At 45.5% G+C, this 27,924-nt stretch overlaps 1 long non-coding RNA gene across 1 annotated transcript in view; it reads left to right on the forward strand.

Moving 5' to 3' along the window:
* Positions 1 to 11,413: 11,413 nt before the first annotated feature.
* The window catches only part of LOC144167211 (uncharacterized), a 102,959-nt gene continuing 86,448 nt past the window's right edge, over positions 11,414 to 27,924 (forward strand). The window contains exons 1-2 of the long non-coding RNA XR_013321888.1: positions 11,414 to 11,554; positions 17,497 to 17,654. This is a non-coding gene — a long non-coding RNA (uncharacterized LOC144167211). The remainder of the gene's footprint in view (positions 11,555 to 17,496; positions 17,655 to 27,924) is intronic.

Here is a 27,924-nt window from a genome sequence, read left to right on the forward strand (position 1 = left end):
CCCCGCAAATAACACACTGCAATCTTCACGCCGTCCTGCAGTCTTTGGCGCGATGAAACGGTTTGGCGCAGGGGAAGCAGCGACCCAGTTTTTGAAATTTGGCCCTTTTGTGACCAATCGTCATTCGAGCTGCGCAGGCCTCCGTCGTATGATCTTGGGTGTCGCAAAGAAGGCAGGTACCTTCATTCTGATGAACCACCAGCATAGACACCGAACCTTGAAAGGTGTCGCTGTTCAGTCTTCGCTGTGTTGACTTATGCGAAGTGTGCTTGTCACTTGAAGTAATCATCTCTGCAGATTCACGGCTTCTTACTTCAATATTCAAGATGTTGAGCAGCGAAGACAAATTATCTTGCCGGTCTCCTTGCCCTTGCGTGGATGCTTCCTTGAGCAAGTGCTGGTGGTACTTTAGTACAAGCTCTTTTGGCAGGGCGCGGAGTACTGCTGACTTCAGTAGGACACCGTCGGCATCACTGTCAACTCCGAGGTTCTTTAAAGAGCGCAAATGAGCTTGCATATCCTCATTCAATCTTTGGAGGCCTTCTAAATCATGGCAGGACTCAACTTTCTTTATATTTAGTAGCTTGCTCATAAGGTCGTTTATTATTAGCGCCGTCTGGCCGAATCGTTGCTTTAAAAGGTCAACTGCGGTTCCGTAGCTTTAATTTGTTGTTGGTAATCCGCCGATGACATTTTCGGCTTTTCCTTTAAGGTAGCTGCGCAAATACTTCAATTTATCTAAGTCTACAAGCGAATCATTGCCGTGAATGGTAGACTCAAATTGGTCCCAAAAGGCAGACCACTCCGCAATGTCTCCTTGAAACTTGGTCAGCTCTAGTTTAGGAAGTCTGACCTGAGCTCGACCGTGTGCCATCACACCAATCGCGTGAGGACCACTTGACGGTTGCGCTGCTTGCGCTGTGGACGTAGCTTGGGCTGTGGGCGAAAGAAGGCGTTCTGCACGAAGCTTGGTGAGGGCAATAGACTGTTGATAGCTGGTTACTGAGGTCAACTCTTCTTCTAAATCAGCATCCTCAACAAGCCGTTTCATTTCTTCATCTAACGCGGCGAGTGGCTCTTCTTTAATCTTGAATGTTGCGCTTTGAATCAAATGTTGCGGATCGGCCACCTCGTTGCCGGTGCGCCGCCAGGAAACGAAGCCGTGGGAGCCCTGTTCGAACGTCTCTTTAATGGCGATGTCTGACTTATGTACAACGATAGTGATACTCGTGACCTCGACCCAGGAGCCACACCTTCTTCCTCTTCTTTGCAATGCCCAACATTCTCCCGGCCACAAAAGAGTAAAACAACGTCAACATGTACCCAGCGGCTCCTGCCCTAAACACCGCCCCACAATTATCGGTAGCAATCTGACGTATGTACAATCCAGTTCCGTCTAGACCGTCCTTTTCTTTTTTCCGATGGGTTTCCGTTTGGTCTGTTTCCTTGTTTTCTTTCGGTGTATGCTGCTTAGAAACGACGTTGCTTCTGACTTGTTCAGATTGTCATTGAAACAATGCCTGCTGTGCTGACGGCTCCGTTAACCATTCAAGTACTCGCGCACCGCTGAATCAATTAGCGAAGCAGCTCCTCTCTATGGCATAGATATGCCTTAACGATGTCTTCGCAATCACAATTCATAGGCTTTGACTCATTGCACACGTCCGCAACTTGTACACTCTGGGCCGATGTCGACAATTGAATCAATTCCTTCAGAGTTGGATGTCTGCACTCACGCATCCGGTATCTGTTGTCTAGCTCCGGCCAACTTGGATACTTGCTGGTTTGTCGTTGACTGTGCACGTCCACTTCAAAACCCTTAAACGCCCTTGCTTCGTTTCTTTCTGTGGTGTGCTGTGCGATGGCTGACGCACCTGGATATTAGGCAAGAAGGCTGCTGTGCAGACTCCATGCAGGGTCTCCTTTTGATTTGTCTCTCCGTGGCACTTGCGTACTCAGTACGCAAGATACCCCCACGGTTGCCCGATTCGCAGTACTTGGTTCCCGGACAGGGCCTTGAAGCGTCCATCCGAGCGAGGTGTTTATAGCTACTAACCCTTCCACTTGATCGCTGCGAATGAAGTCCCCTGTTATTATCGTCCACAGCTGGTCCGATCCGATCAGCAGTTGGATACCTTGGTCCTTGCATTCTTGGGGGACGGTTCGTTCATCAGCAAGTCTGAACCTTAAATTTCGTAGATGTGTCACGAAATCACCGTTCATTTCCCTAGTTGAGGCGTTCGAGCAAATTGTTGGTACAGCAATTGCATGCCCTACATGCTCTACGTCGTCAAACTGGCTGCGCAGTCGAACCTCAACGATTCTTCTTCCCACATGAGAAGGGACTGACGCTGCAAAAGTATTGAGGGCGAGGCTTCTCTCTCCCACGACTTTTAGTCGCAATTTCGCCACGAGGTCTTCCTTAATGAACAATCGCTGGCTACCACCGGCCAAAATGCCGCGTATGTAGCACGCGTCGCTTGGACCGATGGTCCACGACCGGAACGTCTGGAGATGAACATCTTCGCCTAGCTGGCAGCTAGTGAGCGCAATAGATGCAGTCTTGGAGGCCAGCGTCGGCACCGGGAAATTGCACGTGGTTTCGCTTTTGGCTTCGCTTTCTCTTGACTTGTACCCTGGGTCGCACAAGACGGTTGCATGCCTTCCCTTGGATGTTGTACACATGACCTTTCGTCGGCACTCCTTCGATCGGTGGCCCGTCCCCGTACTCCGATAACACCGCATAGCTTTTGCTAGCATCTTTTCCTTTTCTGAAATGCTCAGAGAAGAGTAGCATTTTTCGGTAGTGTGCTTCTCCGATTTGCAAAAGAAGCACTCGTTCCTTTCGGTCATCGATGCTTGACATGCTTGCAGAACCGACTTTGACTGGCTGTTACTTTGTAGAGGGTCACTTCAGTCTGCCGAAAGTTTCACTGGAGCACTTTTCTCTCTCGCCTTGAGCTCAATTTGCAAGTACCACAAAAGTTGTCCAGTTGGTGGCATATCGCCACGTTTGCTTCACCAGAAGACGATGCTGTGGCCGTTGATTTCTCTTGGCGGTGGACTTGTCGGTGAAACGCCGCAACGATCTCTTCCGGCAAAACCTTGTGCAGAATGTTGTATATCATCGCCGAGACGCTGCTCGTTGGGACGTCCAACCCGTTCAGGCAGCGGATGTTTAGCCGAACCGAGTCATATAGACTGCGCAGCTGTCTCTTAGAAGCAAATGGCACAAGTTGAAGCTCGCGGAGAAATCAGAAATGCTGCCGTATAATACGGCTCTTCTCGCCGAACCTGTCTTTCAGGAGCTGGACGGCACTTTCATAACAGGCCTCCGTTGCTGGTAGCCCAGCGATGGCAGCGGCTGCTTCAGCAGACAGGTAGTTTCGGAGTTAACGAAAATTTTCAGTTAACGGTGAGAGCCTGGTTTGTGTGGACTGCGTCGTTGAATTGCTCCCAAAACGACGTCCATTGACACACGCCCTCATAAAAAGGCTTGATGGTAAACGTTGGGAGACGAGGTCCGTAGATATGGGATAGAACCGTCGTTGGGGCCTTAGGCGTGTTAATCGCATCCCAGGTGGCAGGTTGCGCCGTCCTAGACGCTGAGTTCCTCGAGCCGGTACGTAAGCCGAGTCAGAGCCTCGAGCGTCTGGTCGTTGTAATGTGCCGCCGTCTCGTACTCCCTTCGTATCTCCTCGACAGGAATCGCGTCCTCGACCTGGGCGTCGATCTTGGTAAGCTCCTCGCGGCTAGCCATGAGCTTGTCCAGCACCGTTCGGTGCGCATCGGTCAGAGCAGCCGCTCTCCATGAGTGCTGTCGCCTCGGTCGAAATTTTTGTCGCTCGGGCTCGCCTGGTAGCGCGTTTCGCCTTCAGCCGGTCCATCGTTAAGCGAAAAAGTCCGGCTTACTTGCTTGGCAGGCAGTCAGGTCCGCGCGTTGTATCGCTGGGTGCGGTTCCGAGAAGGGCGAAGATGCGTTGGCGACCGTTTTTCGGTGAAACTCTTCGTCGCCATCGCTCGTTGCCAACGTCGTTGGAAGCCGCTCGTTTTCCCTTGGGGTTCGGCACCAAATGTTGCGGATCGGCCACCTCGTTGCGGGTGCGCCGCCAGGAAAGGAAGCCGTGGGAGCCCTGTTTGAACGTTTCTTTAATGGCGGTGACTGACTTATGTACAATGTTGTTGTTGTTGTTGTTGTTTCTTTTTTTTGTGGCGCATACCCACTTGGGGGATTGGCCAGGATCGGGAGATATATTGGGGCTAATGTGCCCGATTTAGGAGACTAAGAAAAAAAAATTGTTGATCAGAATAATTGCACAACAAATACAGGAATTTGTAGAATGAAAGTGTGCTCTATGCAGGAATTTGCAAGAAAAGGCTATGCGGGATTTTGCAATAGGCTCTTATTTCTTCTGTGTACAAGAAGAGCGGCTAACAGGGTAGGCGCCTACTCTCTGAGACGTAGGTGTGGACGGCCGTAACCAAATTCCTGTGGGGAAACCCAAGCGAAATGGCACCAAACGACAGTAAGACCGGCATTGAAAGGGTAAGTCCAAGGTGGTGAATTGGCTCCACAAGGTATTTTTTTCTCATTGAAGAGAAGCCGCGGAAATGTAAGAAAAAATGCTGTAGGGTTTCGGGTTCGTCACAAATAGCACAATGACGAGAGGAGGTGAGCCCAGCGCGGTGCATGTAGAAGTTGAGCTGCGGAACTCTACAACGTAAGCTAGTTAAAGTAACCTCGCATTGGCGAGATTCGCAGCATCGGGAGTCCCACGCATATGCCAAATGGGCGTAATCATCGAGGGAGGTGATGGCATCCTCCTGCCTCCTCGCCAGGTGTTGATGCCGTCGGATCCGTGCTCCGGCCAGTATGGAGGGAAATGGACAGACGTCGATCGGAGGGCCTTCTAGTGCTGACCTCGCTAAAGAGTCTGCTTCTTCATTCAGATATAAACCCTTATGCCCAGGCAACCATATCAAGCGGATTTCTCCTAAGTGGGAAGGAACTAAAAAACCAAATGTGCGAAGAAGAGCAGAATATTTGGGGGATATCAAAGCGGAGCAAACAGCTAATGAATCAGACACAATTACGACATTTAATATCTGGGGAAGTAAGTTTTTAATGCTATGACTATTGCCATAAACTCAGCATAGAATATTGGGGTGAAGTCCGGTAGGCGAATCGAAAGCGACCAGTTGAGTTGTGGACTAAAAATCCCCACACCCGCTCTCTCCTCAAGTTGAGACGCATCAGTCGCTACAACCACGTATGTATCCAAGCTAGACAGATAGTCGTTCAACAAACCGGTTAGTAGACGTGTAGGTAGCCTTTTCGCATTGTTAGGAAAAATGTTATTAAAGGTTAGGGGAACATGGAGAGCTTTCCAGGACATCTGCATAACGGACGGAATGTTAATATTAAGAGCTGAAAGTAATGTCTGGGCATACACACATTGAGGGCGGTATTGGTGGGGCCACCACGAGTTAAAAAAAATTCCCCGCATTTCCCCGAGGGGAAGAATGTGAAAGTGCGAATGCACGAGTTGAATTTGCGCGGTTCGGTAATGTTCGCGAAAGAGAGATCACACACACACACACACACACACACACACACACACACAACTACAAAGAAAGAAAGATGCATTTATTCACAGACACCTATTTGTGTTGTCGTTGTACTTGATTGCTAGAGCGGATCTCAGCTTTGAAATTTCGTGTCAGTACTCCTTTAAGCGGGTGCATTAGCCCTTCTCACGCCCGATTCCTGGCCAATCCCCCACGTGGGTATGTGCCATGTCAGCGGCCAGGCAGCGCGCGCCCATCTCCCCCCGTTGCCAAGGAAGACGAGGAGCGCGCGCACCCGCAGCTGTTGCTATGCGGACGGCGGCGGAATGCGGACGGCGGCGGACGCTTCAGGCTCGCTTAAGAAGTGCATTCGCACTTAAAATAAAGCCGGTCGAGCCACCATCAGCGACAAATCTCTGCTGAGGGGCGATTCGAAAATCCTAAGCATCGTCAGAGCAGTTAAAATCTTAAACCGAGACTCTAGTGCAGGCCGCCGGGACTTCAAGTACAGGATGTTATTAGCTCTGTATTTCGGAAGGCTGAGACACAATCTCAGGGCACGTCGCTCTAGCCGTATAAGCGGATTGAGTTTGTACATTGGAGATCCTGAAAAGAGAGCACAGCCAAATTCTAAGATAGGGCGCACGTACCCGCGGTAAATGAATATTAAGGTGTCTCGTCTCATCCCAAAATTCCGGTTGCTAATTCTTCGCAACAGGCCAAGTGCCCGTTCCCCCTTCGTCGTAATGTGCTTTATATGATGACGCCAATCAAGCCAATGATAACCATACTCGTGCCCTCGAGCCAGGAGCCGCACCTTCTTCCTCTTCTTCGCAATTCCCAACACGGGGTGTATCATGTTTTACTTCGCTAGCATAATGTTTGCGTCCTGATTGTTCTGCCTGGCAGTCATGTTTGTTGCCTAAGTGCCAGCCAAACACTGCTCAAGAAGGCGTGCTTCATTCAAGGAGGTTGTATAAAAATTCTAGAGTGGAGACATCGCATAGCCGGCAACGCGGGAAGGTGTAGCCGGATAAAACCGGTCGGTGGCCATATAGCCATGGGCAGAAATAGCGCTGAAATGGCAGGGGCGCTGAAGTCCTTCCGTGTTTCTTTGGGTTCATATGGAAGATACCGACAGCTAAGCTGGCTTTGTCGATTAGGACATTTGACAGTAGCCTTAGTTTAACCTTAAAATCTTAGCCAAAATGGGAGAAAATGAGGCGAAATGCAGCATTTACGCCTCACGAAGAACATTTACTCCCCTAAAGACCAAACGCGCCAAGATTAGGGCCGTGTGCAAACTCAAGGGACCAAACGTTGGACCTTCGACGAGAATGAGATCAACGGTAAGACTAACAGCACCCTTTGCTCCCGAAACGTTGCTGTTGCTCCCACTGGCGGGGGCCCTCCGATGTGTTCCTACTTGTCCGGCGGCCAGCGGGGACGGACGTGTGAAAGGTGAGCTGCGGCGGCGGCGGTTTTTCCCCATTAGTTTTTTTTTTGAAGTTCCTGAGCTTGTATCTTAGCGTCAGAGTGTCAGTTTGTTTTAAAACCAACGCCAGTCGATTCGCTGAACGTTCCTGGCGATGACGACCTAATTTGTATGTGTTTCGGTCAGTATATGCATAATTTTTTACTTCACCCTAAAATAGTAAAAATGCAATTTTTCTTCAAACGTGACGCCCACCCGCGAAATAGCCGTCCCATCAGGACCAGCTTAGAAAGAGGAACCTAGCCGCTAACTTTTTTTCTTTTGAAATTGCGGTTTTAATAAATTTGCAGCCAGAAATCTCATAAAGCGCGGTGAACACTTGGTCGAGACTCTTGAAGACTATAAATATTTAGGCAACCATATGTACAAATAAAATAACATCATGGTGCTGTTAAGGTACAAGAATTATTTGCAGAAATAGTAAATGTTCAATAACAACGGGATATATTAAGCGAAAAGCTGAGAAATAGTCCGGCAAACGCGGGATCTGCAAGGGAAGCGTAGACGCCAAGGCTGAGTAGGGCAAAAATAATGGCACTCTCGTCACCGCAACTACGTCCAGAATAAAACTAGACAATAACGGTTAATATCTGATGTCAGTTGGCTGAATACGGCATTTTTTCCCATATTTTGCGGAACCCAAACTTGTAATGTGCCGGACCACAACAGAACGGCAAAATGAAGTTTTCCTTTAAGGTGCAGTCTGACCACCGCGATAAAAGCCCTCTAATATAACCATAGTATCGTTCTGTACCTCACGGCGAGTTGTATTTTCTTTTTTGTTTCGGTGTACATTGTTATCTATGCCCTATGCCTTCGCTGTCACCGGAGCGGACACATCTGACGCGACTGTCGGGTGCCCCGCTGTGTTCGTTGTCGCCGCTTTGTCCACGACGCGAGCGAGTGCGTTCGCACCTACGTGAACGTCGCAGGAGCGGGCGGGGACAAGAAGACGTCCGAGTTTGTAATGAATACAGAAGAGGCAGATGAGGCTGCAAGGGGCAAGGTAGAGGTGCTGGCAAAGGAGGTGACGCCCCCTGAACCAGCAATCGTCGGCGCAACGGAGCGCAGCCCGCCTGCAGAGCCGGTTAATGAGCCCGAAATTCCCCAGGAACAGGGCGACATTACCGGGGCGGAGAACTCCTGCAAATCTGTTGGTGAGGCGAACACAGCCAATATAAACGTCGACATGCAAGGCGAAGACAGCACCCCGGGCGCAGGTTCTGTGTCCGTGAAACGTGCAAGGGAAAGTGGTGGGGTCTTAGAAGCTTGATGATCACCGTCTGCAGGGATAATGCTGCTCCTGACGTCGGATCTATTGTAGAGAGCGACCAAAGTTTGCTTCTAGACCGCAGTGTGTGTCGCAGGAGGCATTTCGTGCTTTATGCAACGACTATTCGAGGTTTTAGCCACAATTTTCAGCGAAGATTACCAGCATTTAAACAAGGGCAGCGCAATCGCATTCGTTGACGAAACGCAAGAAGCAAGGGACGTGATCGCGGTCGCCGACTTTGGACGCACACCCCAAGATGACTTCAAGCTTCCGCATCCCTTCGACGTGAATCCGGCGCTATAGCAACAGAAACGGAACAAATTATTGGCTTTGCTGTGTCGCTACAGCGCGTGTTTTCGTCAAACTCAAAATTACGTCAGACAACTCTAGCGAAGCACAAAATTAAAACCAAAAATGGAGCCCGACCTACACAACAGTTACCGTACGGCGTGTCTTCAGACGAGCAGGAAGCTATCCGGACGTAAGTGGAATACATGCAAAGCGACGACACTATGCAGGCGTCTAAAAGCCGCTGGGCTGCTCCGGTCGCACTCGCAAAGAAAAAAGACATGCACATTAAGGGTTTGCGTGGAATACCGGCGGTTGAACAAAATCACAAAAAAGGACGTGTACCCCCGGCCACGAATCGACGGCGCCCTCGAGCACGTCTGCCACGTGAAGTAATTTTCATTGATGGATCTACGGACAGGTTACTGGCAAATAGAAGTGAACGAGAGAGACCGTGAGAAGACTGCATGCATAACCCCGGGTGGCCTTTACGATTTCAAGGTGATGTCGTTCGGGCTTTGCACGGCACCAGCAACGTTTTATAGCGATGGAAACCATGCTAGCTGGCCTGAAGTGGCGCACCTGTCTCGTATACCTCGAGGTATATGAGACAGGTATATATGCGATCCCTGCGACAGGTATATGTAATCCCTTTACGCAGAATCCGATAGGTAGTCTCGAGGCCATACAGAATCGCGCTGCTCGTTCTGTTACAAAAAGAGACAGATTTACAACTAGCCTTACCCGGATAAAAGACGCTTGCATCGCGTCGGCCCTTTTTTCATATGGCTTTTCTAGGCGCGCTGTACTTAGACAGAACACCACTCAACAAAGATGCTTATGTGGTGCCGGCCAAATGCGTCTCGCAACGTTTTGACTGCGGGATTAGGATTAAAGAAAGGCCCGCTCGTACAAGTGCTTTTGTGATTTCATTTTCCCCCGCGCAATAAAAGCGTGCAATCAGCTTCCCTGGGAAATTATCCAACGTGCAGGCGACAGTGAATTTCTTGTACATTTGCGCAATTATGTTCAAAGGTAAATTTCTACACCATTCTTCCTAGTGCGCATGTGTGCTTATTGCGTACTTTCCCTTTGTGCGCGAGTTTATACACGTTTCTGCATAAGTGTCTTAGTTTCAATGCGGCATATTTTTTGTAGATGATGCATATTTTGTATATTTCTATAATGTGTAATTTCGAGTGTGTTCCCCAGTTTTTTGTAATTTTTTATTCTTTTATTTGTTGACGTATTTCGTGTGTGAAAATGTGCTTTTTTTTACCCATCTGCTGTAATGCCCGCTGCGCGAACAAACAAACAAACAAACAAACAAACAAACAAACAAACAAACAAACAAACAAACAAACAAACAAGCAAACAAACAAACAAACAAACAAACAAACAAACAAACAAACAAACAAACAAACAAACAACAAACAAACAAACAAACATATAAACAAATAAACAAATACATAAATAAATAAAAAATAAATAAATAAATAAATAAATAAATAAATTGTGGCCTCTATCATTTCGTCCATCAGGGGCCGCTTTCCTCTCTTTTGTGGCCGCACGGAGGAAGCTGTGCAGAGCGCCTTTGTTTTCATTGTAACGTTATTTGTCCGCGCTTTCCGCAATGCGTGGTTTCCCCTGCTATATATTCTTGCTCCATTGTCAAGTGACGGCGCTGGTTGACCGGTCTCTGAAAATCTGTAAACATAAACCCCAGGTGAAGTCGGGAGGGAATTCGTCGCTGAAATGGGTTAAATGGAAGGGAACTGCAAGCTTTATTCGGAAGTTGTGGGTTCGATTCCCGCTTCCGATCCCCGAAGATTTTCCTCGCCCATGATTTCTTTATCTGTGTATCAAACCTGACAATTACCTCATTCGGATCTATACTGCACCTTAACACAGCGCGTAGCACCGGGAATAAGGACTGCATCTTTGATGTATATATATGTGTACATTTTTTTACAAGCGCATGTGTCGCTATGTACTGGTGCACGTGTGAGGCTGTGGTTTGTACATGATAGTACACTGAATACTTTGATTTAATATCAGCGCAGTGGTATGATTTGCCACCAGCAGAAGACGAAAATTAATTTTGGTGGTACTGAGGGTGATAGGAGTGGATTAAAGTAACGCTTGATACATCGGAAATACCTGTGGTTTGGTGTACAAACTACTACATTACACAAAATGCTCACCGCTATCCCCGAAATGGCCATTCGCTTTAGAAACACTGCTGTAAGTAATCTTTGTACGCATTCTTAAAAAGAGGCAAAAAGCTCCACTTCGGATAGCTCTCCTCCTTTTTTGTCGTGACTGTCCTTTAATGGCCGTCTTGAAAACCTGCTCATTAATTTTTCAAGTTGCAGGAAGAATGTGATTGTGCACTCCAGAATTTTCGTTAGACTGGAACTAATTTTTGTTGAAACATTTATCACGTTTCACATGTGCACATTGTCGTCAAAATCTCGATGATGTTATTTCCACCGTAAGGAATATCTTTATTTATGTATTTTAATGTACAAATGAGGCTTTGAGCCTTTGCTCTTATGGAAAAAATAAAAACGCTCACACAATAATAATAAAAACTGCGTTTTTCTGGGATTGCTTGCTTCTAAATAAATGCTTTTTTTTGTTTAATTGAGCCCGTACAAGAACGATAAGTGGCACACGTATTTCCGGAAAGTTGGTATTTTCGTGTGATTAAAGGGCAGCACAAAAGAACGAACTGTACATAAATGCAGGAAACAGAATGCTTGTGCATTGACGTTGTTTACTATCAAATTGAAAGAACCTCTGAAATTGCAAGCATGAAAAAAGCCACAGCTCTATTATTGATTATGGCAGGAGTACTGGTGATAGCGAAGAAACCAAAAACACGTTCTGATCGGTGCCCCCAACGACAGAAGAACAACCCCTGGAACGTAAGTGTAATTTTGTTCTTTCTGACATGGAGACGTGCTATTCAGTTTGAACAATAAAAAGGGAAGCGCCGGACTAGCTTGAATTGCATTTCTACGCAACTAACCACATCCTTTTTTCGGAGCTTGGGAAACAAAAGAATTATAGGATGCTTCGCTAGGTGTGTCTATGGTACTGGCGGGCCGTTTGTTCTTACTCCGTAATTACATCATGTGCGCGTGACAAACGAACTGCGAACGCTCATCCACGGCCGCTAACTTATGGTAGCAAAGAGGAATAGCCCGTTTTGAGGGGTCGTGAATTAACAAATACACTAAGGCCACCGTAACTAGCAAGCATCGGACGCTTCCTTAGGGTTATATGCTAATACAGGGGGTGGCGCGTGGTAGATAACATTGTTGGCTTACACAGGGGTCATTCCACGTCAAACGTCCCACGACTGGCGCTCGACCATCCCCAATTTTTCTGAAAAAAAGCGGTCTTTATTATCGTGTTTCAGGAAAGCTCTGGTTGTAATATTGCGTTTTATAACAACCAGAGTTTTATTGTAATTGCGTTTTATTACAATTTTTACCCCAGGCAACAACCCTTAAACATACGGTGCTTGTGAAAACTGCCCTAAATTAGTAAATTTATTCTAAACATTCTGGACAAGATAGAAAGCGGAAACTCTGGTCAGGGCACATATGTTTCCTGGTATCTCCGGGCAATTGAAAGAAATGCCATTAAAACGTTTTTTATCCTTGGTTCCGCAAAAATACTGCAGCTAAAACACCATCATTTCAACAATTTTTGAAAGGATCTTCCGCTGCGTGGAGCGAAACAAAATTTTTTTTTAAGTGCGACTACTCGGTCTACTTTATTATGAAAAATAATTTCGGTGCAGTCAAGTAAAGCGCTTTTCGAAGAACGAACTTCAAATTCTGCAAAAACGCAGTGCTGACACATATTTGGACATATCTTTCTCAATGTGGCAATCCTAATAAAAATACGTAGGATAGTTCGTTAAATAGACGGTATGTTGGAGTCTATTGTCACAAAATGTAAATGTTGGTTACAGCGATACATTTTTTTTAAATTTGGTTCTCACGCGTCTGTTGCACGATGCTTCCTGTGAGTGCTTCGCTGCAAGGTACACCGACACCTCTGTTCATTAGGGACCCGCAGCAAGCTGTCAGGCTCTAAGAGGAGTCCTGCCCTTTACCATGTACCCGCCACGGTTGCTCATTTCCGAAGGCGTTAAAGTGCTGATCCCGGGTTCCATTTCCGCCACGGTGTCTGTATTTGTGGTGAAAGCGAAAAGCTGAAACAGCTGCGCGTCGAGATATCGGCGCACGTTAAGGATCCGCAGGTGGCCAAAATGAACTCCGGCGCATCTTATACCCCAGGTGTGGCTTCGGCGCGTCAGAGCCCACCATGCCAACTGTTGCTGTAGCATTAAATAATAAAAAACAAATACGCTGTGTGCTAAGAAGAGGCCAGATGCTAGAAAAAGACTATCGTCACTTTACGCAGTGCGGTATTTGCGAGCAATTGCATGTATTCTACGAAACGGAGGTCCTGCGTGTGGCCGAGTAACTGTAAATGACACACAGCGCATCTCTGGGTACAGCAGCTGCTCCAGGGCCCATAACAACGTTAAAAACAATACACAGAGTAAGCGGCGTTTTGAACGTCGTAATGCTACAGCAGCATTTGATAAAGAATTGTAGTGTTTAACGCGCCGAAACTACTCCAGAGCTATGAGATGCGCCGTAGTGGAGGAGGCAGGGTTAATTTCGAGGACCTATTGACACACAGAAGTTCTTGCTTTTCTCCTCCGCCACAAATGCAGCCACTGCAACCGGGATGAAACCAGGGATAAGCACCGTAACAATTTCGGCAATGACCAACCGTGGCGGGTATTTGGGAAAGGGCAGAATTCCTCTTAGAGCTTGGCAGCTCGCTGTGTGGCTACAATTAACAGTGGTGTCGGTGTAACTGGTGGAGAAGCACGCATAGGAAGCAACGTACAACAGACGTGTGAGAACCAAATTTTATAGAATTTATATCTGGCTTTAACAAAAATTTGCATTTTCAATTTTTCTGACAATGAAGTCCATCGTATGGTCCACTCAACGTACTAATCCTCCGTATTTTTATTGGGATTGCCACATGGCTTGCAGAATTTCGAGCGTATTCTTCGACAAGGAAGTTATTTCATCCAAAAAATTATTTAATAATAAAGTAAACAACGTAGTCTCGCTTCACATTTTTTTTCGTTTCGCTCCACGCAGGAAAAGATAGTTTCCAAAATTGTTGAAATTACGCCATTTTAGCTGTATTCTTTTCGCAAATTCAAGTAGAAAATACATTTTAAAGACATTTTATTTGAACTGCCCGAAGACTCCGGGACACACGTGTGCCGTGACCAGAGTTCTCATTTTTCATCTTGTTCAGGATGTTTAAAATAATTTTACACAGTTGAGGCAGTTATAAAAAGCACCATATGTTTAAAGGGTTGTCGCGTGGACTAAATTTTTTTTCGCGTGCAATATTATAACCGGAGCTTATCTAGAACGCGAAAATAAACGGAGCTCTGTTTCAGATAAACTTGAGAGGGTCGATCGCCAGAACTGGGACGTTTGGCATGGAATGACCCATAGGCAAAGAGAGCATTTGCCTTGTCCAGAAACAGCAACGCGCAAGGAAGAAATACAACCATCCCAATCAAATGCAACAATCTTCATAAATAACATGATTACCACCAAATAAGTACTTTCGACGCAAATGTACAAACCATCTCGTGTTTTATGACTGGTGTCACACTCGAGAAATTTAAGTGGCATCCGCAATGGTTGGAAGGGAAGCATTTTTGTGCATTTTACAATATGTCAGAAAATAGGACGTATTAATTATTTTCGGTATGGATGTTACAGATGTTGGTCCCAATTTACAGGTGGTGTTAGCGACACATAAAGCGTGCTGGGCGACCGTTATTATTGTGCTTTATTTAATGAACAAAATACCTTACTTTTTGCAATAAAATTGTAGTCACCGTAAAATTTGAGAACCATATGCATTTAAATTTGGCAAAAGCTATTATTTGCAATTCCGCAAGAGGAGTTTGGGCGTAAAGAGGACATTATTTTTCTAGGCAAGTAATTGATTCGCACGCTTTAGCACCAAAGGAAAGATGGTGTGGAGGAAAAATATGGGAAAGCGGGAATAAGAAGGGGTTGGAAAAAGCTTACTGCATATTAAGGCATACTGCATACTGCACTGTTGAGACCAAGGATGCGGGTTCGACCGCAGCCGCAGGGGTTTCTATTCAGCTGGAAGCGAAAAGCGCGAACGCCTGTGTGCCCGGATTTGGGCGCGCGTAAAACGTCCCTAAGTAGCCAAAATAATCCCGAGCGCTTCAATGTGGCGCGCTTAAAAGGCCAGTGGGAGCTTTAGCACGCTACACGCTACAATCAATTATTCGACAGCGAAGAGGTAGCCATGGGAAATTTGGAGATACACTACCGTTGAGCATTGTGTGCCAGCTTGTTCTTGTCTCCATCGTGCGAGTCGGGGTCTAGATCGTACGAAGGGGATCATTTTCAAAGCACAATCTCTGAAATGTGCTAATATCATCATCATCATCATCAGCCTATCTACGCCCACTGCAGGGCAAAGGCCTCTCCCATTATTCTCCAATTACCTCGGTCCTGTGCCAACTGTGACCAATTTATCCTCGCACGCAAACTTCTTGATCTCATCTGCCCATCTAACTTTCTGCCGCCCCCTGCAACGCTTGCCTTCTCTAATATAATGGGCACCAAGTAATATAATGGGCACCAAATTAGGCGAGGAAGGGTGAGTTTTCGAGGAGCAACGATTGTGTTGGTGATAACACATTTGCGAGAAGGAAGATTAGAGACACCTTTTTTGCTGGCCTGACAGCCCCGAAGTTTCCTAGGAGCTCAGCGTGTTTAACAAGACGACGCGCATTAGCAATAGGACGAGATCAGGTACACAAAGGCGTGTTGGTAAATTCCCTCGTCAAGGCACCTGCGTTTCCTTTACAGCTATGTAAGTGTAGATGTCTACTTATATTTGGCCTTGTCCTGGCAATTGTTTATTCCAAAATGTCTCTGCATTATGATTAGGCCGTAGTAGACGAGCCGTTGTCACTTTATTTCTAGACGAGTAGGTTTGCACAGAGGAACGACTCTAGGAAAATTCCAGAGGGATGAGTCTGCTCAACGCGTGCTATTTCGCAACTGCTCGCCTTTTTGGGAAGCATTGTAGATGCTGCCGAAAGGGTGCGTATGTTTGCTTATGAAGTGCATAAAGAGGAGGGAGAGATGTGGCTTGGTTTTGAAAGTAGTTGCCGAGTGTTGCAGGAGAACAGCAATAGGAAGGATCGCGAAGCGGTCCGCAGTTTCCAAATCTTGGAGAGGCCGGGAGAGAAGATCGTGAATAGGGAAGCCATAGATAACGCGGCCGTGGATCACCACTAGTGCTGGTACTTCGCATGACGCGTGTTGGCAACCACCGTATTGGTTGGAGTTTCGAGTAATGAGATGCATTGTGGCTCGCCTAGTTTGGCGGAAATGCCCAGTATACTTTCCGTTGCTGGTATTGCTTCGTAGTTTTAAACCAAACATACTTTAGTGCCATCATTAAGCCTAATATAAGTATCATCGCTATTGAGAGAGATGCTTAGAGCGAATTCGTGTCTGATCAGCAATTCACCCAAAAAATCGCAACAGCAGTAATAGAATACGTCTTATCTCGAACTTAGTTGTGGTGTGTGCATGGATCACTACGATAACTAAGCAATTGTGGTATTTGTTACTCCGGAACAGGAAAGTCAAGATACCAGGTCTCTGAAAAGTGTCTATAAAAATCCCATGGTGCACTCAGCAGTACTCTTAGCTCTCTCTTCCGCGTGGTTGTTCTCAATCCAATCGCGAAATTTGGGTGCCGACAATCCTAGCTGGGAACCTATCGCCATTAGCTTTTCCAAATCCACCTTCGAAGTGTCAAATCATGCGTAAACACTCAGAACTCGACCGATGTCTGCAGATGTTAATAAATGGATCCTGCCACGCTCATTTCATTACAACTTTTCGTTTCATACTAGCCGTTATTGATAGTATTAAAGATTTTCGATTGCTTGATTTCACAGTGAATTATGAAATGTTTTTCCGCCTTAGTGCGTTAAACCACGTGCGTTACAACGGGACCATTAGGCTGTCTTGTAGGAAGACTTTGCTGTCCATAAGAAGGTTTGGCGTTAGTAATAGAAATCTCATAAGTTTGCAGGAATATCTAGCCCCTATAGCTGAGTTTAAATACCCGGTCTATATAGCCATGTTGCATTATTTTAAGGCCCTCTAGGTACATTTCATGAGCCTTCAAAGTAACCGACCAACAAACACCAAGGAAATGTGAACGTTCGTTCTTATGGGCAAAATTATATCTGCTGGTAATTTCCACTATTTTTGGAGCCCTCTTCCGTAATAAAAAAAGGAATAGTCCAGACGTGCAGCAATCATGGTACCACAAATGCAAATCAGTTAAATCAGAGCTACACAGTTACGTAATGTTTATATCTACCACGGAAGGCCGCTTGCAGAACATATGTAGAGATGTCTTGTTGGGATGAGACAAATTGGGAACAAGCACTGACAAAGATGGTAGACTGTATCTACTAGGGATCACCTAACATGTTAGGAATGTCCAGGAGGCTCATCGAATAAATTTGTTCGTCAAGTTGGCTACTGGTGGTGGGATTAAGAAACAATGCGGCGAATATTAACTGCGCCATCTATAGAACATGAATTATGAAGGGTAAGAATAATCACTTCCTAAGTGCTTTATTGCAGCGGGATGTTACTACGAATGCGACATTCAGAAAACTTTAGCATCAAAACTGTTGAGATGTTCTGACTTTTGCATCGCCTTTTTTTAGATAACCAGCACCGAACGGGATCTTGTACTTACTCGCGTCAGTGGGGCAAAAGAAATAGCTGCAATCTTTCTATGTGTGTGCTCCAAGTATCTTGATTCAAACAACAGTACACAAACTGTGAACCGAACCCTGGAATTGGACCTAAAAGCTTCTAAATCGTAAGTTAAAGAAACTTCGATTTAATAAATTCGGTTAGCTGAGGTAATTGGCGTAGGTGCGCAGTAATAAATTTGACTAACAAATTTATACTGCCAAGGTTTGCTAAGACTTGGTCAACCTTTCGGCATCCTTCTGACTATTACACACTAAATATTTCAGCTGAACTTCAAAGCCCTAAATTTTTGTCCTGCGGTTCTGAGCCATGCCGTACTCGCACCTCTTGCTGTGTTTGTGGTTCAGCCATGCATATCTATATCAGTTAGCGATTAGAATATGTTGCCACCACTAAAAGAGCAGTTGTTGCCGTGTGTGAATACACCACACCAATTTCCGTAACTGAATGATTTGTAATTGCGCTAAAATGATATTGCGCCTGAAATCATTTCAGCGTGCTACGCACAAAGAGGGGCCGAGCTAAAAGCTTGCTCGACAAACCATCAAAATTTAGTTCTCAAGATGTTTGGATTACATCCAAAGTAAGACGTCTGTTTTTGCTACAATAGTCAAATTGAAACACGTGCGACGTGGTTATGTCGGAAAGAAATTACTGGACTCACAAAAGAGAATGAAGACTGTTACTTCTTGTATTCGATAGTTCTTTAGGAATGTTTGTAAATATCCTCCCTTAGTTTATTTAGGTTATTTATTTACGAGGTAAGAGAATGCCCTCATGTAAGGGTATCATTACAAAACGAAGGTGGGATGCAAAAAAGCGTGAAAGCTACGATAACAGGCTAAACGCTGCAACCGCACAAGTTACGCAAAGCAGAATGGACAACACAAAAACTTTAAACGCGCCTTTGTCTATCGGTAAAAACGGTTGAATCAAGAAGTATTTGAGATGTGGACTTCGATCGTTGTGGCTAAACCACTTTTCGCATCACCCGAAATCATCCTCATCGTCGTCCCCCTCCCTGTAAAACAAAGATGGTTCAACCTTCTTTCTCATCACCCACGATCATTATCTTCATGAGAAAAATTTGGCTTTATTGCACAGCGTTTTTTTGTACAGCTGCCACCACTAAGCCCAAGAAAGCTTCACTTTGAAACAAAGGGGTTCAACATATAAAATTAAAAATATATATTCAACCAAACTTAGGCTATTATGTATCATTTGCTATTATATATGTAAAAAAATTGGAGTATAAAGAGAAAATTGCTTAGCATTTTTATGCCGCTTGTCTTCAGTGTGACTTCTTTACAGTCAAATTCTTGGTTTTTCTAAATCCCCTCCGACCAGTTATCTTCATTTAGCTCCTTTAACGATACCAAGGAGGGGATTCGCGAATTACGTATTATTGTGGAAATGCAGGGCGCTGCAGGGTTAGCAATTTTCCTTAATTTTTATAGTTTTTGTAATTTTCAGTTCAAAATTTCGCTGGACAAACTATTTCCATTCACCCTCCCATAAAGATTAGAAGTGGAGCTTTCGCAAAATATGAAATATTGTGGAAATGCAGGGCTGTATACAGTTTGCCATTTTTTGTTATTTTTTTAAATGTTCCCGATTTTAAAGTTTTTCCAAAGTTTATTGGAGCACTTATCTGCAGTTACGCTATTATAAGGGTTACATTTGGAACTTTAACGAAATGTGCAATATTGTTCAATTGGTGGGCATTAGACGGTTCACCGTTTTTTGAATTCTTATATATTTCTGGATTTTATAGTGCTTCATAATCTCATTCGATCAATTAGCTTTATTTACGCTAATATAAAGATTGGAGATGGAACTTCTGAAAAATTGGTAATATTGTGGAAATGCAGGGTGTTGTACGCTGTACTGTTATATGTTTTTTCTAAATTTCCCTATTTTTTATATTTTGAAAATTTTGTTTGACCAATTATAAGGATGTTCGCTATTATAAAGATTACACTTTGGAATTTCGTGGAATGTGCAATATTGTGGAAATGCAGGACGGTATACAGTTTCTGATTTTCCGTATTTTTTACATTTACCACTTTTTATATTTCAAAGTTTCGTTCATTTACGCTTTTATAACGATCACAGTGGAACTTTTTTGAAATCTGCATTATTGTGGAAATGCCATGCGTTATTCATTTCGCCATTTTCCGCAATTTCTAATATTATTTATTTTTTTTTACTTTTACAAAAGTCCATCAGACTAATTATCTGCATTTACGTTGTTAGGACGATTATATCTAGAAGTTTTGCGAAATCTGCATTATTGTGGAAATAGGATGCGTTATACGTTTTGCCATTCTCAGTAATTTTTTTTTGTTTTTCTTGTCTCCTAGCTCTTCTGAATGTCGTTGTACCAAACATCTCCATTTACGCTAATATAACGATTACTGGTGAAATTCTCGCGAAATCTGCATTGTTTTTAATTGCAGGGCAGTATGCGTTTCGGCGTTTGGCGTATCTTTTTTTTTCTAGGTTTTCAAAAATTTCGTTCTACTAATTAAATTCATTTACGCTATTATAACGATTAGAGGGGGAACTTGCGCGAAATTTGCAATATTTTCGATACGCAGGGCGTTACACTTTTCGCTCTGTGCCATGGTTTATACCTGTAGTTTTCAATATTTGGAGCGACCAGCAATTTTAACGATTAGAGGTGGTACTTGCGCGATATCTGCATTTTTGTGCAAGTGCAGGGAGTTATACGGTCTTGGGTGTGAAGGTACTCGGCAAGGAATGCTACGCAATAATGCAAAATAAACCGCTGAAATTTAAACAAGTATACAATTGGTCCTATATATTCGCGAATCATACGTTGGGTTGGTTTACTTACGTGTTTTGTTTTACCGCCCGACCGCGCCCGACCATTTTATCTGTGTGCCAAGCGAACCACGTGTCACATTCTTTTTTTTATGTCGCACTGCTTATCTCGTTTGATGGAGAGAGTGTTTTGCAATGTCATTACTGGATGGAATAATGTTTTATAATCTCCACTGTTTCCTTGTAATTGAAAGGCTCCAAAAACAATCACACCAAAAGATAAATACTCTCTGAGCACGCGCCGCGGCATTCGATCTGCCGACGCTCTCCCGTGTAGGTCTCGTTGCTGACTGCTTCATTGGCGCTGTGTAATATTTCGAGTTCTTGGGGCATCACAAGTTTGTTCAAATAAAGTTTTGTTCTATGAAGGAGCCTGTGTCATCCTTCGCTACGTGACATCTGGTAGAGGAGGTGGGTACGCACCATTTATGCTGCCTAAAACCTGTGGAACTCGCCAACCCAGTTTAACTAGAGCAAGCAGCCGACTGCAATAGTTTGGTCGCCTGCCAGAACGACCAAAGAGAACTACCGCTGCAACCACCACCATGGTGTAAGAAGCAACGTCGCCAGACGTCCTGCAAAAGCCCCGGGAAATGCCATCCTTCAGGAGAAACCCCGCTCGAGACCCAGAAAATGGTTGGAGAAGCTGGAGCGCGTCCGTATTTCTAACAGGTGAGACGACGAAGAAACGGTCCAGCATGTTTTCTTTTACTTCCAAGATTCAGCTGGAACTCGGTTCAAGAACCAAGATAGCTCTTTGACCAACAAGGCTCAATTCAATAGCGACATTCTGAAGACCTTCACTAAAGGGGCGAGAAAAGAACGAGCTGCATTTTTTCTTGAAACGCGAACGAAACATCCAAACGAAGTGGTCGTAAATCTTTCTCGAGGACATCAAGTGACGTTTCGCCGTGTGGACCCAGAATTTAATCAGGAAAAAATACCAAGGCACCTGAGGCGAAGGGTAAAGCACGCGATTTTCGCTTGCCTTGTTCGTAACCCCCATAACACGGTGTTCGAATTCGCATCTGAGGTCGCCGCGATGGAGAAGAGGGTGAAAATTCCTACGAGGCAGTACGACCACCTAATCAATGCGGCGTTTTCGGAGACAACCGGTGACGATATTATTAGCGGCAATACACAGCGCAAGACCATCTTTGCAGTGGTCATGGAGGAGCTGCGGAAACCTTTTCCAGATGACGCCACCACCTCAATTCGCTTCCCTGGTTGACGTGATACGAGAAGAGGTTCAACAGGCACTGGTGACTTCTACACCGCCGGAAGTGCATCAAGAACCTCAAGCCATGACCTACGACGAAGGTGTTCTTCGACCCTGCCCGCCCCTAACTCGTCGTCAAAAGCCGTCCACTGTCGCCCTATGGTCCAAACCCATACGCCGAGGAAGATGGGCGTATGGCGAACCCCGATAATCGCCCGATGTGCTATCACTGCGGAGGTGCAGGTCGCCTCTTTCGTCGCTACCCATAAAAGAGGCTCGGACGGCGTGGCTTCTCCATCGAAGCACCCCGCCCGTTGCCCGGAGAGCACCCGAACCAAATTGACGAATAGCTATCCAAGACTATCAACGCCACGCCGCGCTTCAAGTGTTAACCGTCTCTCTACCTAAAGGGATCGCCGATCAGCCGCAGCAACTGGGTCTTCGCACGTGCGAGGTCCCCCAGACCGCGAAAGGGAAACTGAAAGCACCAGCTTGTTTAGGTGAAGTTGCACTACGGCTTAGAAGTGAAAACCCTCCAACGACGCAAGGACACAGCGAATGCCAAGGCTTACGACGTGAGCACAGCCCGTCGCTCTACCTAACCTCGAGGTGAGCTCGCAACACGTGGGCACGGCCATTGCTCGACGCCTACACAACGAGACACACCCCGCAATCAATAGGACCACGGCAAAGATGCCGCGTAACCACCGACCGTCAAATCGAACCAGCGGTGATACGACGCCGCGATGCACCCGAAACTCTAAAACGACTACTACTCGTGTACAGTTTTCCTTCGACGGCTTTTACGTAGGCGCACTATTAGACACGGGAGCCGATTGTTCTGTGATGAGCGGATTACTCTTGTGACAACTGAAAAAGATACAAGTTGGCATGGTCCACACACGCACCACCGGCGGCCTACTCGTTATGTCTCGGGGAACCTGTACATCGTGCATCAGCATAAATGGCGGCACGTAGCCTGTGGCGTTCGTAATATTGGCCCACCGCTGTCGAGACGTAATCCTTGGCATGGACTTTTTTACAAACAACGGTGTTACTGTTACTCTTCGATGTTGCTCAGTGACGATGACGAAGACAAAGGATGTTTTTGGGCTCTTTGGGGAAGCAGAGGAGGGTGTATGATTCCGGCGTTCCTTGCTCTCTTCTGTTATAACCGAGAATACACTGTGTCCCCTCTGTTTATTCTCATAATATCTTTGGTGGAGTGTGCGGACTCGTTCCTCTTCTGCTCCCCAGCTCTGCATCGTCTCTTCCAGGACGCACGCGTCCAGTTGGGGTGCCAAGAATGCAGCAAGGCACTCAAACATCTCCGCCAATGGCTCTTCCTTCGATCGTCATCTCCCAGCCGCGTGAACCCGGTAAGTTCTCCGGCACCGTTAACGTCGACGTTGACGACTGGCTGAAGATGTATGAACGCGTCAGCTTCACAACAGGTGGGACCGCACGATTATGTTAGCCAATGTGATGTACCATTTAATAGAGACCGCACTTGTCTAGTATCAGCCAAACGAGGAGACCATCACAAGCTCGAACAAGCTCAAAGATGAGCTCAGGAAATTGTTCGGCCAGTCTAGGGGTAGCCAGATTAGCGAGTAAAAACAAACTTACTTCCCATGCACAGTCTGAGACGGAACTCTACGTTTATTCGCGGGGATTCGCGGCCAACGGCTCCCGCGACTAAGTTCTGCTCTCGCTGTTTTAGATACCATCGCCTCGTGCCGCTGATTGCTGTCCGGCCGCTCTCGTCACCGAGGATTGGAGCCGTTTTATTCCGTTCCTGCATCATCGTTGTTCCCGTGACTTCATCCACTGATGTCACAACAAGAGCAGCGCCGCTGTGGGCTACAAAAGGAGTACCGGCCATCAACACTCTGGGATTCGCGGCCAACGGCTCCCACGACTAAGTTCTGCTCTCGCTGTTTTAGGTAGGCATGTAGTTTGGCACACGTTGCTGTTTCATACGTTCGCTCGAGTTTATGGCCGCTGATCCCACTCTGTTGCATCCTTTTTTGTGGGAAGTGTGATGGGTGTTGACTTGTTGACCTACCGCGTGAGGATTGGCTCATTTGTTCCTTGCCGGCAACCTAGGAACTCCCGCAATGCTCGCTTTAGCTTTGCGTCCGCTTTTGTTAGATCCCTGTGCCCCAGACCAATCTTCCTGCTTCTAGGTTTGGTTATTTCACTCATCCTGCTCTGCTGTGGTGACGTGGAATCAAACCCTGGCCCTAAGATCGACGATGTTCTCGCCTTAATGAAAGATTTTCACGTTGAAACCACGGCTACTCTGACCACAATAAAACAGGAAATCAATAGTATTAATTCAAGAATCTGTGCAATAGAAAACAATCTGAGCAAAATGCCACAAATCGAAACAAAGTGTGAGAATGTAGGCGACTCTGTACGCGAGGTGAAGACAAGCATCGCAAAGGTAAATGAGGAATTATTTGACGTAGTTGATGATATCAATAACAGGATGCGAAGGAACAACTTGATTGTCAAGGGCATAGCAGAAACAGAAAAGGAGGGGTACGAAGAGTCAGAAGCAATCGTGAAAGAATTCTTTGCAACTCACCTCGGCGTACAAGCCGGTGACATCGAACGGGCCCACCGATTGGGTCAGCGGCGCGCGAACGTCGACCGGCCCATAATCGTAAAATTTCTCAACTTTAAATCCAAGATGGACGTTTTACGCAATGCCCCCAAACTTAAACAGCTAGAAAACCCGAAAGTTTGGCTTGACGAAGACTTCTCTCCTAAGGTACAATTGGCGCGCAAAAACCTTCGCGACTTCGTCAAAGCTACCCGTAATGATAACGAAAGCTATTCACTCCGCTTCAACCTCCTTTACATCCGTAAAAACATTTATAGGTATGAATCTAGCACAGATAGTATCGTCCAAGTACCCGCCAGATACGAACATTTCGCAAATAATACTACAGAGGAACAGAACAGCGCAGGCGTAACCACAAACCATGAACCTGTAACGTCCTGACACAACCTATCCGCCAGACCATCATCCGCTAAGAAATCAACTGCGAATAAAAAGCTATCAATAATCCTTGCGAACTGTCGCAGCATATATAGCAAACTTGAAGAACTTAAAGCCCTTATACACACGTGCAATGCTGACGTTATTCTTGGCACGGAGACGTGGCTAAATTCTGACACGGATAACAGTGAACTTAGCTTCCCTGCGCAGTACGCGATATTTCGACAAGACAGAGCCGCTTGTCGTGGTGGAGGGGTGCTTATTGCCATTAGGAAAGAATTTAGTCCCTCGGTCATAGTTTGCGACTCGCCCCTTGAAATTACGTGGGTTGCGGCACGCTTGGGGCATGTACCGTGCGTCATAGGCGTGTGCTACAGACCACCCGATAGTGGCCCAGAGTTCATTGAACACTTCAGCGATTCTCTTGATCAGGTCTTAAACAAGCACCCAAACTCTGTTGCCATTCTTGGCGGGGATTTCAACTACCCCGACATAGACTGGTCCTCTTCCACTGTTAGCTGTGCCAGCCGTCGTCAAGAAAGCCTTAACTTTATAAACCTAGCACATGTGCACAACATGTCACAGCTCGTGGTGGAACCAACGCGCGGAAACAACATTTTGGACCTCATACTCACTAATCAACCCGATAATGCAGTTACTCATGTCCTGGAGGAAATCAGTGATCACCGCGCCGTACATTGCTCCTTATCTATCCAACTGCCCGATAAAACCATAACTGCCAAGCACATACTCAATTACGCACGCACAAATGTCGAGAAAATGAATCGTATGCTGGAAGAGTTTACACCCCATTTCGAAGCCAGTTTTGAAAATTGCACTGCAAATGAAAACTGGATTAAATTTCGTGACATGCTAAAACAAATCGAAGGTAGTTGTGTACCAAAAATGACTATTAGATCAACGAAAAACGATCCGTGGTTCACACAGGATGTGAAAAGAAGTCTTAATAAAAAGAAGCGAGCATTTAGGAAGGCGTCACGGACAAAATTGACAGTAGACTGGGATAACTATAAGGATGTATCGAGGAAAACCGAAGCCATCATTAAAGAAGCTAAACATAAATTTTTCAATTGCACACTGCCTAACCTCCTGAAAAGTGACCCTAAAAAATTCTGGCTAGTGGTAAACCCTAAAAACACTGATTCCCCGACCTTGCTAGACGGTGAGCATGGTGATTCTCCGTCGGCTGAGGAAACCGTGGAAATATTCAGCGATCAGTTTGCATCGGTATTTTCAAATGAGCTTCCATTAAATTCGCAAGACCTACCAGAGACCGTCATTCATGATACTTTTATCCCAATTGTAATCACCAAAAATGGCGTAGCACGTGCCATTGAGCGACTTGAGTACAAGACGAGTCCAGGGCCTGATGGGATTAGCTCCAAACTTCTGAAATTAACAGCTCAAAAATCATCGTACCTATTGAAACTAATATTTCAGCAGTCACTGGACACAGGTTGCGTCCCAGATGATTGGAAGTCAGCGTTAGTGGTACCTATATTCAAATCTGGCTTAAAATCATGTGCTAATAATTACCGGCCAATCTCTCTTACTTCTATTCCGTGCAAAATACTCGAGCATATTCTGTTTACGCACATCGTATCACACCTCAATAAAAATAACTTGCTAATAGATAACCAACATGGCTTCCGCAATAACCGATCTTGCGAAACTCAGCTCTTCGAATTGGTAACTGACCTTAATAATTCTCTGAATAACTCCCGCTACATTGACGCAATTTTTATAGATTTCTGTAAAGCATTTGACCGCGTGCAACACCAAAGGTTGATGACTAAAATCTGTAATCTACAGCTAGACGATAAAACAACCCAGTGGATAAGCGGTTTTCTTACTAACAGGGTTCAGTCAGTTAAACTTAACAACGTTATCTCTAGACCCAGACCCGTCAAGTCCGGAGTGCCCCAGGGTTCTGTACTAGGCCCTCTATTGTTTCTAGTCTATATTAATGATATTGGATCCAACATTAACTCTTCACTGCGTCTCTTTGCTGACGATTGCGTAATTTACAAGGAAATCACCGAACCAAACGACGTAAACATCTTGCAGTCCGACTTGACAAAATTATCAGAATGGTGCCGTTTATGGCAAATGGAAATAAATGTAAACAAAACCAAACACGTACGCTTTTCATCTGTTGCACATCCTTCGCCCAATGAGTATGTCATAAACAACTTAGTAATTCAAACAGTTCCATCTATCAAATATCTAGGTATTTTATTCCACTTTGATCTAACCTGGTCTAGCCACGTAGAATACATTACCGCAAAAGCATTACGGAAACTTGGTCTTCTTAAGCGCCGCCTGAAACTTGCAAACAAGGACACCAAACTCCACGCATACAATACTGTAATCCGGCCAACCCTAGAATATGCTTCCATAGTATGGCACCCCCACACAGCAATCCTTACTGATACGCTCGAATCAGTTCAAAACAAAGCCGCGCGATTTATTTTGTCATGCTATTCCCGCTATGAAAGTGTGTCATTCATTAAGAGAAACTTAAATCTCCCACCTCTTGCCATGCGCAGAAAATATTTCCGCTTATCTTTCTTCCACAAATTATATCACAGTGATTCGCCGTTCCGCCGTACGTTCATTCACCCTGCTTTGTATATTTCCGCACGCGTTGACCATGATCATAAAATTGAACCTATCTTTTCTCGCACAAAAAAGCACCAATACTCACCCCTTGTATTATCAATAACCGAGTGGAATGCTCTGCCTGCCAGCATTGTAACGCATTCACAGCAATCATCTTTCCAGTCTGCATTATTTGCGTTCCTTGAATGTGATCCACAATCTTAGTCATTGCCACTCTTTTTCTGCTGTATAACGTGTCGTGCAGCTTTTTCAATGTGCTCGCCTGTGAAAACCTTGCTGTGTTGTTTTTTTGCTTATTTTGGTTGACCGACTGTGTATCCTGCGCATGTTTTCTTGTCTTCTTCTTCTCTTGCTAAAAAATTGCTGTTGTCACTGATTACTGTATAAACCCCCCTTATGTAATGCCCTAGAGGCCCTTAAGGTATATAAATAAATAAATAAATAAAATACATCCCCGACGTGGTGGCCTTATGCAAGAAAGTTGATCGCAACATGGCCGAGTCCGAGAAAGGGAGCCACGTGCCTAAAGGTATTGCCTGTTCTCGTTTTATTTGCTTGCGTTCAAGAACTGCATAAACGTGGATGCGATGATTGATGAATGCCGACGCCTCGAGGAGGTTAAAATCCTTCGGATCGCTCAGCAGTTCGCCAGGCTGC

This window comes from Haemaphysalis longicornis, unplaced genomic scaffold (genome assembly GCF_048455015.1).
Source record: "Haemaphysalis longicornis isolate Haplotype H1 unplaced genomic scaffold, Haemaphysalis longicornis Haplotype H1 scaffold_2, whole genome shotgun sequence".
Classification (NCBI taxonomy): Eukaryota; Metazoa; Arthropoda; class Arachnida; order Ixodida; family Ixodidae; genus Haemaphysalis; species Haemaphysalis longicornis.